The following is a 14,786-nucleotide window of genomic DNA, read 5'->3' as shown; positions in this document are numbered from 1 at the left end:
TAATAGAAATACGTCGCACTCGACGGTACAGTGCCAAACTATGACAATCCAGTTATTAATTCGCACGAGGTCTCAATGCTATTCTAAGGCCAAACAGGCCATACTTCACCGCACGTCGTATCGTGGGTGAGGCTTCATGTTCTGTTACTAAGTTGGGAAGAAGGGTAAGGGACTAAGGGACTTCTACATTTACTTGCGCCATATTTATATGCACGGTGAACAAATAGTGCCACTCTCATTTCGGTAGCCGTATCCCTGAGCGGAGCCGGGGCTAGTACGGACATGTCTCGTCGGTACCTTTGAACTTGACGCCAGGGGCTGGTCCCCTGGCGCCTGGTCCTTTGTCCAATAAGAGAATGAACTATTATGGGCTATAGTAGGCTAAAGGGATATTCCGTGTATATGTACAAGGAATATACAAGGGATATCAAACGATATACAAATACTATTCAATATATATCCATAAATAAATATATATATTCGGTTTAATCTGATCCTTCGTAACAGCCGCCCCCTAATTAGTCCCACCTAATTAGCTAAGCAGAGACAGATTAACCGCACTGTCCACTACTCAATGTCCGCTGTGAGGGTCAGTCAGTTCACAAAGTCATGGGGTCATGGTCGTCATCGATAGTATCAGGGAGCCTTGGCAGTTCTATTAGCCTCGCCACGGGTCGGGTGTAGGTCCGCCCTTGGACGAGCACTTCAGCTGCTCGGACCTTTCCATCGGCACCGGTGATCACTTCGCTTACGCGGCCAGCCGGCCACATAGCTCGGGGTAGTGACTGGTCGATAATCATGACGACTGTTCCTTCTGTCAAATTGTCTCTCTCTTTCACCCATTTCTGGCGGGTCTGTAGAGACGGTAGGTAGTGGAGTAGGAAGCTGTTCCAAAACTTGTCAGCCAATACTTGACTGTACCTCCACATTCTTCGGCCGTTCGCTTCTTCAGGCCTGTACATTGTCTGGGGTAGCGCGGGGTCCAGCCGCCCCATCAAGAGTGTGTTGGGGGTGACTGGGTCGACATCTGCTACATCACTTGAGACGTAACCGAGGGGCTTTGAGTTCAATACTCCCTCGATCTCCGTGAGGACCGTCATTAAGACTTCTTCCGCCACGGTCTGGGCCCCAAGCACGGCGTACAGGGCTGTCTTTATAGAACGTACTTCTCGTTCCCAAGTTCCACCGAAGTGAGGTGCGTTCGGGGGATTAAACTGGAAGTCAATCTGGGATGGAGCGAGGTGGGTCTTAAGTTCTGGGCCCATAGCTTGGAAGCTCTCTCTCAGCTCTCTTTCTCCGCCTTTGAAGTTTGTCCCGTGATCAGACAATAATGTAGACGGTTTTCCTTTCCGTGATGTGAATCTTCGGAAGGCCATAAGGAATGAGTCTGTGCTCATGGTTGGAAGGAGTTCGATATGTATCGCTCTGGTGGTCATGCATTTGAATACAATACCCCACCGCTTCTCGGTTCCTCTTCCTTTCTTTATATACAGCGGGCCGAAACAGTCCATACCGGTGGAGTGAAAAGGCTTGTCGCCGAGTCGGAGGCGACAGGGAGGTAGGTCAGCCATCCGGGGTATACTGGGCTGGGCTCGCCACTTACGACAGTCTAGACAGGTTCGCTGGAAGCGCCGCACTGCTTCTCTCCCTTGCAGTATCCAATAACGATGTCTGATCTCCGCGAAGACTCTCTCTGCCCCTGCGTGGTGCACATCCTCGTCGTATTTCTTTATGATCAGCTCTGTGACCTTGTGGTGTAAGGTAGAATACATCCCAACGGGTCATATTGTCTGGCAAGTGTTCTGTATACACTCCGTCTGGTGGTCGGTATTGCCGTCGACCTTCCCTGCTCCTTGGTCAGGGGTTTGTGTCTATAATGGAGTGAGTCTGTTTTGAAGCGCCAGACTAGTCCTAGTGTCATTTCTTGGGCTTCTCCTGGGATGGTCGCCATCCAGGTGTCGCTGCTCGCTGCCTTGTCCTCGGGGGAGAGGCTGCGCAATACTTGCGGGTCGCTGCTGGCCCACTGCCTGAGATCAAAGCCGCCTTTGATCAGGGAGGCGCGGAGCTTGAGTAGAAGAGCCTCGGCTTCTTCTGGCGTCGAGACGCTTTGTAAACAGTTGTCCACGTAGAAACTATTTGTCACACTTTGTCGGACCTCTTCATCTGCTGCTGGGTCCTCTGCGACGTGTTTTTGTAGTGCAAACGTAGCACAGCATGGGCTGCATGTGGTTCCGAAAGGGAGGACTTCCCATTGATAGATGGCTGGGTGCTCATCTCCGATCCTCTCTCTCCATAGGAACCGCAGCAGGGGCTTGTCCTCTGGGTTGAGGCTGCGCAATACTGGGGGGTCGCTGCTGGCCCGCTGCCGGAGATCAAAGCCGTCTTTGATCAGGGAGGCGCGGAGCAGCGCACGACGTCGCCAGTAAATTTTCTTTATGTGTCCCGCTGTGATTCGCTTGTTAATCTCAGCGCGGTACACAGTCTCTTGAGCGGGGTCTCTGGCTAGGCGCCGCTCTGTGTTCAATAGATACCGCTCCGTCGCTTCTTTTGTGGCGTGAAAGGTAGGCATTCCCTCTCGCCTCAGGAGTGGAGTTGCGTATCTCATCACTCCGTTGACTGTGACTCTCTTTGTCCCTTGCTCGAGGAGGGCTATAGCGTAAATATCTTCCTTAGAACGAATGTCTTTCTTTTCGTTCTTAAAGGGCATTGTCTCTAGTGTCCATAGCCTCTCGACATGCTGCAGGAGAGTGGTGTCTTCTTCTGTCACTCTGGAGTGGAGGCAGCTAGTGGCTGCTGTTCGGTTAAGAGACTTAGCGAGGGGGCCTTGTAATGTCCATCCTAGGCGGGTCTCGACTGCTGCAGGACAACCTCTGGGTCCTGTATGGACCTGGTCTATCGGGACTATGAGGTCTGCATGGTCGGAGCCTATCAGCAGGGTCGGGGTGGCACCGTCTATGAGCGGGATAGGTAGTTGACGCAGGTGCACATATTTATCCATCAGCTTGGCGATGGGGTAGGTGTACTGCGATAGTCCTATTTCTTGGCTGGTGAAAGCATTAGTAATCCTATACCGTCTCTCTGGCTGCCCGCTTGCTGCGATAGTGAAGGAGACATTCTCGCCCTTTATCGTCTTTAGATCTCTTCTTATTGTCCGAATCGTCATCTGGTTTTCGCTCCCCCGCAGCCCCAGCTGGGCCGCAGTGGACGCGAGGAGAAGGGTCTTCTCTGACCCGTCATCAAGGACGGCGTAAGTGTCCATGACCTTATCTTGGTAACTCAGTGTTACGCGGACCACCTTTAAGAGCACCTGGGCGCCCCCGCTGCTAGCGGGGTCAATGTACATAACACTTGCCTTTGTGCTGCTGGATGGTGCAGGCTTTCTTCTGTTACTGTCGTGTAGGACATCTAGGTGGGCTCCGTCGCACCGACTACACCTCTTCTTGAGGCGGCACTCGGCTGCCATGTGACTGCGCGCACATCGGTAACAGCGCCTGTTGGACTTTATCCAGTGACTCACTTCTTCAGCGGTCATCTTCTTGAACAGGTCACATTGTGACAACCAGTGTTCCTTTTCGCAGTACGGGCACACCATCTTCCACTTCTCTTTCATCGAGGGGGTACTGTGGTTCTTGCTGCTTGGTACTGATTCTGATTGGTGCATGACAGTCACCGATCTTCGGCCATCGTTTGCTCTCCTAGGTCCCTCTCTGGAGCTTGGTGTGCTCCGCACGAACGTATCCAACCGTAGGCTGCTGACTTCTCTCGCCAGGAAGTCGGCTAGGTCTAGGAGGGATGGCTCGGGACCGTTAGGATCACGGTGGTCTCTTTGCCGCCTGAAGCGCTCCTGTCGGGCGGGCGGCAGCTTCTCTAAAATCCTCTCGACATTCGAGTTTGCGTATAGTTCATGCATACCCTTTTCTCGTTGCGCCCCCAGCATCCCTACCAGGGATTGTACTTTGATAGACAGGTCGTCTAGTGAGCGATTGTCTGTTGCTGGGGGTAGGCGGTCAATATGCCTTATCTCTTGTATTACGTAATCCCATATACGTCCATATCTTTGGTCTAGTGCTGCTAGAGCCGCGGTGTATGGGGTCGTAGAGGTGGCATAAGCTAGCGCTATGTTGTGCGCTCTGGGCACTTTCAGGTGCTTCAATAGGATAGCATACTTGTGGCGTTCATCAGCTACATCCACCATCATTGTCTCTAAGCACATCCGTAGCTCCGTGTACTGTGCTCGGTTCTCATGGGTGAAGTCTGGAAACGTCGGTGTGCCAATGTATGACGCCGTGGATGGCTGGCACATCGGTGAGCGTTGGAAGAGAGGCCTCCTAGGCGAGTCTCCTCTTACGCCTCTCGGTGGGCTGGTACCGGGAGGGTACCATGGCCCGCTGGTCCAGGTGCTATTCCTCGGGACTGGTCGTGCGTCATGCTCACCCGTGAATAGAGTCGGGGGTCTGTAGCGCAGAGCCACGGGGGTATAGCCTGGGCTGTACTGGACCTCCTGGTCCTGTGGAGTACTGTGCTGCTGTCGGGCTTGACTCTCCTCTTCTCCCTCTTCTTCCTCTGTCAGGTCATCTAGATCCTGTAGTCGTCTATTTAGCCTCTCCGCGGTGTACGCCGTTCCTTCCTTGTAGCTGGGTCTCACTGGGACCAGTCGGGGAAGGAGTTCGGAGGGGGGTATAGGCTCTCTCTGGTGGTCGGGCTCAGGGTCGCTTAATCGGTTAGGGGAGGGTGCCCTTGACCCGTGTCTTGACGAGGCCCTGGAACCCCTTCATTTCATTTCATTTCATTTCATTTAGTCATTTAGCTGACGCTTTTATCCAAAGCGACTTACAAGTTCTGTACGACAAGCCATCAGGAAGAGCACAACTCTATCAGCTGAGTAACAATGTTCATCAAAGTGTTGAGTGCTACAGTGTAGGTTAGTTTATTAGGACAAGTGCATGACAGTATGGTTAGTTAGGGTTAGATTTTTTTTATTTTTATTTTTTTTTAATTCAGATAATGGTTGAAGAAGTGAGTCTTTAGTCCCTCCCCTTGTGGAGGGAGGGGGTGTTGCCCTGGCGATCAGCTGCTCCATTAGCTGCGCTTGTAGTCGGTCGCGCTCGGCTTCGCGCTTGTTGAGAGCGATGTCGCGCTCTGCTTCTCTTTGGGCACCGGCAGCGGCGCGCTGGGCGTCGGCCCGGTCCCTGGTCATATTCTCTTCCGTCTGAAGGCGTCTCATCTCCAGACGTATACGCTCTTCGTCGCTCCGTTGCTGCGCTTGAATGCGTTCTCTTTCCATGGTAGAATGTTCGCGCTCACTAAGCGTCTGTGCTTGGAGCCGATCGCGCTCTGTGGAGGCTGCTAGGCTGGCGAGGAACGCCTGTGCCAGCATCTTGTCCGCCTCGCTGGGGGAAGACGCTGGTTGAGGTGATCCGCTCCTGGCAGTACTCGTTGGGGATGCGTTCTCCTGCGGGGAGTCCTGGAGCTCTATCTCCTCGGCGCTCTCCTCATCTTGTTCCGTGCAGAGTTCCATCTCTGGAGGGTTGTCTTCCTCCCGGAGCTCTCCGGAGACTACTTCTTCGGTCTTGGCGGGGGGTAAAGTCGTGTCAGTTCCCTCCTGGTCCCCACCGTGAGCTTGGTCAGTTACATTAGAACCCACTAGGGCCTCTGTGGTCGGGGTATCCTGGTTGATAGGGTCGGACATAATTTTACTTTCTACTTTTACCGCGTTTACCGTTTGTAGAAGGCTAGGTAGTATACTGGCAGCGTAATCCTCTAAGTACTGAGGTGGCTGCCGTCTACGCTGCGGGCGTTCTACTTTAGGAGGACCGTTTCGTGGATTGTTCATCATAGGCCATTTCAATATTAATACCACTATATTAATATTACACTAATTACCCTCCGGCTCGAAGGACCAATTGTAACTGAGGGGTACAATTCCCTGACTGTATTGATAAGTATGGTATCATTAAACCACTACCGCTTTATGTACTTTAACTACTGGCCATACAGTACACGATATCTAAATATGATGAACACTTTCCACAATGAAATCGGTTCCAGTCAAAGGTAATAATCAAATATTTAATATAGCAAAAGGTACATAGAATATTTATCTTACATTTATCATTTGAATGCACTTGTAAGGCAAATGAGTACTCGTAGGCAAATCAACACTGAATGTCCAATCTCTGGTTACGCAGGAAGCAAGTATACAACCTGGCTCTTAGGGAATTAGATCTATGGTACACTTAATGATATAGCGGGATATTCTGGAGGGGGTCCTCCCGGTTGTAAGCCGGTAGGGGGGGTAGGAGAGCCGTCGGTAGTAGACCGTCTGGTCAGCGATATCTAGGGAGACTTCAAGTACAGAAGACAGTGCGATAGACTCTTGATCCGCAGATGAATACACCTTGGTTCTCTTGTAGGCTGTAGCTCCACAATGAAGAAGAAGCTAGGCGACCTCAGTCTCTCTGAGCGCCGACTCAACTTGACTCCTCTCGGGGGTAAATCCAACACTCACAGGCGTCGGCGATTATCCGCTCCACAAATCACAGTACCAAAGCAAATATATATTCCAGCCGCATAGGGCTCAGCAGTCGTCGGGTAGGTAATCCAGTGTACATGTCCCTCGGTCCTCGCCTAGATCTCCTCGGATGAAAGCGCCATGTGGTCGGCCCAACCTGGATAAGACTCTAGATAACACGAGGAAGCGTTGGAGATGCTGGTCACTTTAGAACTCTAACCGCACGATGCACCATACACGATAGACTATTATTACTTAATAGAAATACGTCGCACTCGACGGTACAGTGCCAAACTCTGACAATTCAGTTATTAATTCGCACGAGGTCTCAATGCTATTCTAAGGCCAAACAGGCCATACTTCACCGCACGTCGTATCGTGGGTGAGGCTTCACGTTCTGTTACTAAGTTGGGAAGAAGGGTAAGGGACTAAGGGACTTCTACATTTACTTGCGCCATATTTATATGCACGGTGAACAAATAGTGCCACTCTCATTTCGGTAGCCGTATCCCTGAGCGGAGCCGGGGCTAGTACGGACATGTCTCGTCGGTACCTTTGAACTTGACGCCAGGGGCTGGTCCCCTGGCGCCTGGTCCTTTGTCCAATAAGAGAATGAACTATTATGGGCTATAGTAGGCTAAAGGGATATTCCGTGTATATGTACAAGGAATATACAAGGGATATCAAACGATATACAAATACTATTCAATATATATCCATAAATAAATATATATATTCTGTTTAATCTGATCCTTCGTAACAGCTATGGCTGGACAGGTTCCCCCCGCAGGGATCAGAGCGCACTCTATACTGGTGGAGTGGTGGCTTCCTCTGCCCTGCTCAGAGGGGCTTCTCCTGCCCTGCTCAGAGGGGCTTCTCCTGCTCTGCTCAGAGGGTCTTCTCCTGCCCTGCTCAGAGGGGCTTCTTCTGCCCTGCTCAGAGGGTCTTCTTCTGCCCTGCTCAGAGGGTCTTCTTCTGCTCTGCTCAGAGGGGCTTCTTCTGCCCTGCTCAGAGGGTCTTCTTCTGCCCTGCTCAGAGGGTTTTCTTCTGCCCTGCTCAGAGGGGCTTCTTCTGCCCTGCTCAGAGGGTCTTCTTCTGCCCTGCTCAGAGGGGCTTCTTCTGCCCTGCTCAGAGGGTCTTCTCCTGCTCAGAGGGTCTTCTCCTGCCCTGCTCAGAGGGTCTTCTTCTGCTCTGCTCGGAGGGGCTTCTTCTGCCCTGCTCAGAGGGTCTTCTTCTGCCCTGCTCAGAGGGTTTTCTTCTGCCCTGCTCAGAGGGGCTTCTTCTGCCCTGCTCAGAGGGTCGTCTTCTGCCCTGCTCAGAGGGTCGTCTTCTGCCCTGCTCAGAGGGTCTTCTCCTGCCCTGCTCAGAGGGTCTTCTTCTGCCCTGCTCAGAGGGTCTTCTTCTGCCCTGCTCAGAGGGTCTTGGTGGAGGCATCTTGGTCCTCCCCGGGGCCTTTCATCAGGTTCTATCTGATGGACACGGCTGAGAGTTCTGTCTCTCATGCGGTCCTTAGTGCTGGGACCTTATCATCATCATCCTGCTGTTAGTGTAAATAGCTGGGATGTGTGATGTAGACTGTGGTTTTACACACGGTTTACTCACATATTGTGCATTTTAGGGAGCTGCGCCCTGTTACGCACGGTGTCTGTGTTCTATCCTTATGCTCCTCATTAGTGTGGGGCTAGGACCCTCCCCGATTTCCATGGTCTTGAAGGGACCTCAGGGGGTACATTTCATCAGGGCTTCACACTTGCTTTCCACCCATTAGTCCAATAGGCGGAGCAAGACGCGAAGCCAGTATGAAATATAATGGAGGTTATCCTATAACCCTAGTTATATGATTACTAGCAAAGCGTCTTGCTTTTTTAGCCCTGAGAACCCAGTCCTTTTTTCGTGTGAAATTCGGGCTTGGACGGGTGAGCATGGCCACTTCACCTGGTTATATACTAGGGAGGTGGGCGTGGCTATAGGTGAATGATAGGTGCATGAAAGCTTCTTTCAACGAACACTCATAGGCGCGCCGTGCGAGCATAGTCCAATAAGAGAAGCAAGACTTTTTGCCAGTAATCATATAACTAGGGTTATAGGATAACCTTCATTTTGCGTTTTGGAAAAGGAGGAATAAATAAAAACATGGGTGTAGTTTACCTGAGATGTGGGCGTGGTTTACCTGAAGTGTTTGCTATTAAATTATTTTTGACTCGGTCTGGCTCCTCAACTTTGAAATGTTAGCGCTAAACCAGGCTGTCAAAGAAACACTTGTTTCATGTTGCTTGGGTCATGTTTTGTAGTCAGTTTTATTAAATGTAATTGTCTCAGATTTTTACCTAGCAAGACATCCAACGTTTGTAGTTTGTTTAGCTTTAGAGCTTTACTAACCTAGTAGTAGGTAGCTAGCTAATGTTAACAGCAGAGCAAGCAGGCGACAGACTAGTGTGGCAATAACTAAATATGATATATTGTTATATAGCTAGCTGGCGTTATTAAGGACTGGCTGATAGATAACAAACTCTCATTGCATTTAGGAAAGAGTCTATTTTATTTGGAACTAAAAGGAAGCTCAGGAAAAGGGAAACCATCACAGTACAGTGTGAAGGGAACATCATAGAGTCCAAAACAAGTGTGAAATATCTAGAAATCACTCTTGACCAGTCTGTCTCCGGAGAAGAAATTGCAGTGACAGGTGTTGTACTTTGGAATGAACTACCTCTGCCTACCAAGCAAAGTAAAACTAAAAGCATTTTTAAAACAAAGGTAAAGGCTCAACTATGGGAAGAGCAAATGTCTCAGCAGCCATAGGGCAGGACATCAGATTCCAGGGCTAGAGTAGACAGGGGATTGAAACTCTAGTTCTTCCTAGTAGGCTATATGTGCTGTGTTTTTATGTCTTCCATCGAGGACCACCTTGGAAATAAGTGTTTTAATTCATGCTTTTAGGTGATATCCTCAGGAATACAACTTGGTCATGATCATTTGATTTTATGATGTGTTAGTAATTTCCAAATAAAAGTCTAATCAAATCAAAGAAAATAAGGATTATTCACATTTGTAACCCTCAAAAATAGCTATACAAACAATTTTCTTGAAAACCAAAAGCAAATGACTTATTCTTAAATGTATATCAGCATTGTTCCACAAGTTAACCCCAACAATAGAAATACATCTCCTTTTAATCCCTTTCTTAGCTTTAGTCACTCAGAAACAGAAACATCTGTACATCTGCACATTTATTCATTCTATATACATGTCAGATTAAAACCGAAAATATGCCTAATATATAGGATCAAGATCAAGGTAAATATAGAGTGCAATATACCATCTATTTATGGTTGTTATGTGTGGGTCTATGTGTGTGCCCTGATCAGGCGCTCCTAATGTGATTCGTCATGTCTAGTTGTAGTTCTCTGTCCTGGTGTTGTAGTCCCCATCGTTCATTCCCCAGCTGTACCCACTTACAATTAACCCAGGTGTGTCTTGTCTCGTCATCCCCTCATGTATAAGTATTCTGTCTTCCCCTTTGTCTGGTGCTGAGCCTGTCTGTGTAGTATGTGTTCTTGTCTGTCGTTACTTTAGTTTATTCTTCATTTCATTCATGGTAATTTTTTCATTAAATATTTATTATAAAACCACTTTGACTGCTGTCTCCTTTGTTGTGTTGCATTGACTCGACATCGAGCTTAAAGAATGTCAATGACAACTTAACAATGGTATACTTTATTTAATACTGTAATGATCGTGGTTCGTGGGTTTAAATAAACAACATACTTACAACAAAATAAACTTGGGTCTGGCTTTTATTTAATGATCATTTATTGATAAGACACATGTAGAACTTTGAACTTAAAGGTTTATTAGAAATCTGAGAGCCTCATTTATCAATACTTAAGTATGGTATGTGTGAAACGTTGATCAATTATTGTGCCACGTTTACTTTTTTTTAACAGAATGTATGTTGACATAAAATTACCCAAAATGTTAGAACTGTTGTTGTTGAGAAAATTATGACTAAATCCCTTTGCTCTCACACCTGGACAAGAGGCAGGGGAACTATGTGAGAATGCTATTCATCGACTACAGCTCGGCATTCAATACCATAGTCCCCTCCATACTCATAGCCAAGCTCAGGGACCTGGGCTTGGGCTATGACCTCTGCCAGTGGGTCTTGGACTTCCTGACTGGCAGACCCCAGGTGGTGAGAGCAGGCAACTGCACCTCCTCATCCATCACCCTCAACATAGGGGCCCCCCAGGGCTGTGTTCTGAGTCCCCTCCTCTACTCCCTGTACACACACGACTGTGTGGCTCAGCGGAGTAGCAATACAATCGTCAAATTTGCTGACGACACAGTGGTGGTGGGCCTGATCTCTGCCAACGACGAGAGGGCCTACCTGGAAGAGGTCAAGGTCCTGGCGGGATGGTGCCAGGAAAACAGCCTCTCCCTGAACGTCAGCAAAACAAAGGAGATGATTGTGGACTTCAGGAGGTCGGGGGTCAAGGACTACAGCCCCCTCAGCATCGACGGGGCACCGGTTGAGAGAGTCAACAGCTTTAAGTACCTCGGAGCCTACATATCCGAGGACTTGACATGGACCACACACATTAACAGTGTTGTGAAGAAGGCACGACAACGCCTCTACTTCCTCAGGCGCCTAAGGAAGTTCCAAGTCAGCCAGAAGATCCTTAAGAACTTCTACTCATGTACAATAGAGAGCATCTTGACCGGCAACATCACCTCCTGGTTTGGGAATAGCACTGCACAAGACCAAAGCAGACTACAAAGAGTGACACGTTCAGCCGAACGCACAATTGGAGGGGGGCTCCCCACCCTCCAGAACATTTACTACAAGCGTTGCAAGGGCAAGGCTAAGAGAATCATTAAAGACTCCAGTCACCCGAACAACTGCCTCTTTGAACTGCTGCGGTCAGGCAAGCGATACAGGAGTCTCAAGGCGAGCACAGAAAGACTCAGAAGAAGCTTCTATCCCCAGGCCATCAGGCTGCTAAACGAACAATGAATGAACACTACACAACAACAACCACCAAACGCACATAGCACACACATCCACACGCACACACTCACTTTAAACAAACACACTGTAGCACCCACTCCACACACTTATAGCACACACCCACTTTAAACAAACACACTGTAGCACCCACTCCCCACACTTTATATTTATGGATGAAGGATTGCACTACAACTCGTACACCTTACTGTAAATTGTACCTAAAATTGTACCTCATCCCATTTCTGCTTTGCACTAGATAGTACTGTACATTAGTACACTGCATAGTATTGTGTATTGTATATTATATGGTAACTCAGAACATTGTACATATGTCTATACCGAACACTGTGACCTCATTTTCTTCTTCTAAATTCATGCTATATTATGTTATTATGTTATTTGATACTATCTTGTCTAGCACAGTCTCTGGAGCGTAACAGTAAGAAGCATTTTGTATGAAAGTATTCTGTACTTCTGTATGACAACTATTAAAGAACTTGAACTTGAACTCTCTATCCCCTTGGATATCAACAAAGTAATTTGACATGTGGGTTCCAAGTCATTCTTGATACAACACTCACTGTGCCGTTGTTTTCATAATCTTTAACCATTACTGAAAATGTGGTGCTAATTGGCTTCCAGTGTATCTTAAAATGTGTCTTAAACATAAAAATCACCATTTCACTAAAATGGAAAAACAATGCATCTCAGTGGTGACTTTCATCAGTTTATGTGGAGTTTATTTTATGTATGTAATATGTTGTTGGTGAGCTGTTGTTTTTGTTTACTGTGTGTTTGTTCCCTTGCATTCTCCCCCCCCTCTTAATTCTCCCCAACGTTGTACTATTCAGAGACAATGCCCTTCGGCTGGGCGATGAGGTGACCCCCCCTTGATTGGTGCACAGTGCACATGTCTGGTCAGCCCTGATAAAAAGCTGTAACTTCATACTGAAGTTACTGAGGATACTAACTAGAACTAGAAAATGTTATCACAACAGTTTTGTCCGCCCTACACTGGCTTCCTATTCAAGCCCGATCTGACTTTAAAGTGCTACTCCTCACCTACATAATTTTTAATGGGCTTGCACCGCTCTATCTATCCGATCTCATCTCCCGATACTCACCTGCTCGTGCTCTGCGCTCACAAAATGCGGGGCTTCTATGGATTCCTAGGGTTAAAAAGAAATCCGCCGGCCACAGAGCCTTTGTCTACCGCGCTCCCTACCTGTGGAACAAACTACCTGCCATCGTCAGGGGCGCCTGCTCTGTTGAAGCTTTTAAATCCCTGCTTAAGACCCATCTTTTCTCTCTCTCCTTCAACCTACCCTGATCTCACCTGGTCGGGGACTGACCTTTAGATTAATCTGTCTAGTTTAGTTAGGATGTCTATTTTCTCCCATCTCTGCTTTTCCGCAGCACTACAAACATGGGAACTCTCTAACCCCTGCCCCCCCCCCCATCTCTCTGAGTGCCTGTCTCGTAGTGCTGAGGTGATGGATGTCTCGGGGTCTTGGCCAAGATTGCAGAGACTGCTCTACATGCACCACTGAGGCCACGGATCAGCTCCTTACCGTCTTCTGTCCGTGGTCTGTCAACATGGTTTGTGGTCTGTCAACGTGCTTTCATTGCTGGGTTAAGTACTTCTATTCTATTCACATAATATGCTTACTTCATATATCTACTCTATTCACATATATGCTTACCACTTGTATCTATTGCTATGTCCGCCCACTACAATCACGCGAGCTGTCTAACGCCTGTCCCGTCTCCCTGTGAGTTGCTGTCCCGGAGTGTTGACCCGAGTGTCGGACGTCCAGTGATGAAGGCCGTAACCTCGTTCCCAGCTTTATCTCGAGAGATAAAGCCTGGTAAAGCACTACGGCCGAAAGTGGGAATCAGGTAGGAAGTCCCGCCCCTGAAATCACGACACGGTGCTCATGAAAATGTATTCCCCCCAGAAACAACCTCGTTATCGCCCCCCTCGACAGGCTGACAGACCTGCTTGTTGTTTGTTTCGCTGGGGACTATAAACAGATCAGGGGGTGCCCGGAAACCGGAAAGCCTGTAGCCGGTATTTCTGTATTTCCGATTCACATTTTAGGAGGCATAGCTTTACCAGCCTATGAAGGCCGGGAGGTTGCGACCCTCTCTGCGCCGCCTACTATCTCCCTGTCTCTGGCTGTCTCGGAGCGATGACCGGAGTGTTGAACGTCCCTTGATTAAGACGGGGAGGACGCGACCCTCTTTGCGCCGCCCCTGTGCCTAAAATAGATTCGCTATCAGCTCTATCTTTAATCTTTCAAAATGTTCAGTTGCTATTGCATGCACTCATCTGTGTTTCACTACACACATGAGTGCATGCTTACCAACTGTTAGTCTGAAACACTACTATCACCGACATCTAAGGGAGATCCCCCCTTGAATGGCCCTTCTAAGGTTTCTCTCCTCCACACTGCCTGTGGTGCATTTTTCCCTATTGTTAGGTTTTAGTGAGTTTTTCCTTACCTTCGCGTGGGGTATGTCTGGGAGTGCTTGCATTCATTCATTCATTTATTTGCATTTATTTTAAATTTGTTGGACCTTATGGTGTTCTTGTTTTGTTCTTGACTTATTGTTATGTTTCTTCTTGACTTGTTTAAAGAAGACGTGTCCGGCCCATGGGGACATTAACGTGTGTTGTCGGGCCTTACAAATACATTTGATTTGAATATGCATTTCAATGGACAATGATGGAAATTAATTTACTTATATACTTGTCAAAAACGGCCCTGTAGTTTGTGAGGTTAGCTGCCGACAGAGATAGACAGGTGGACAGAACCGACCTGATAGGAGATAATTATTATATTATATATAGTGTAGAAGCACTAAACCAACATTCCTCTCTATGTGGGGGAATGGTATCCAACAAACAGTAAAGTAGCAACAGAGAATGAGACACTAGTTTTAAATTAAAAAAAACATTATTTTTCTTTTTCTGCCTAGGTTACGTCTCTAAACTATTTTTTTTATCCACTTTTTCTCCCATTTTTCTATATTTTTCTCCCATCCCAATTTTCGTATCATCCAATTCAACCCTCCCCTGTCACGAACGCTGTTTCTTGCCTCCCACAAGCCGGCTGCAATGTGGACTAAGTCATACATAGCACAAGTCCCCTCCGGTACTTGAGGTAACAGCAGTCGCATCTTTTCACCTGCGCAGCTCGATCTCTCAGTGGCGAGGAGTAACGCGTGGGAGGCTCATGCTGCCCCCGACACTTCCTGATTCTA

This window comes from Notolepis coatsorum, assembly GCF_963971535.1.
Source record: "Notolepis coatsorum genome assembly, chromosome: 9".
In the NCBI taxonomy this organism is placed as follows: Eukaryota; Metazoa; Chordata; class Actinopteri; order Aulopiformes; family Paralepididae; genus Notolepis; species Notolepis coatsorum.
Note: the sequence above shows the minus strand (reverse complement) of the source record.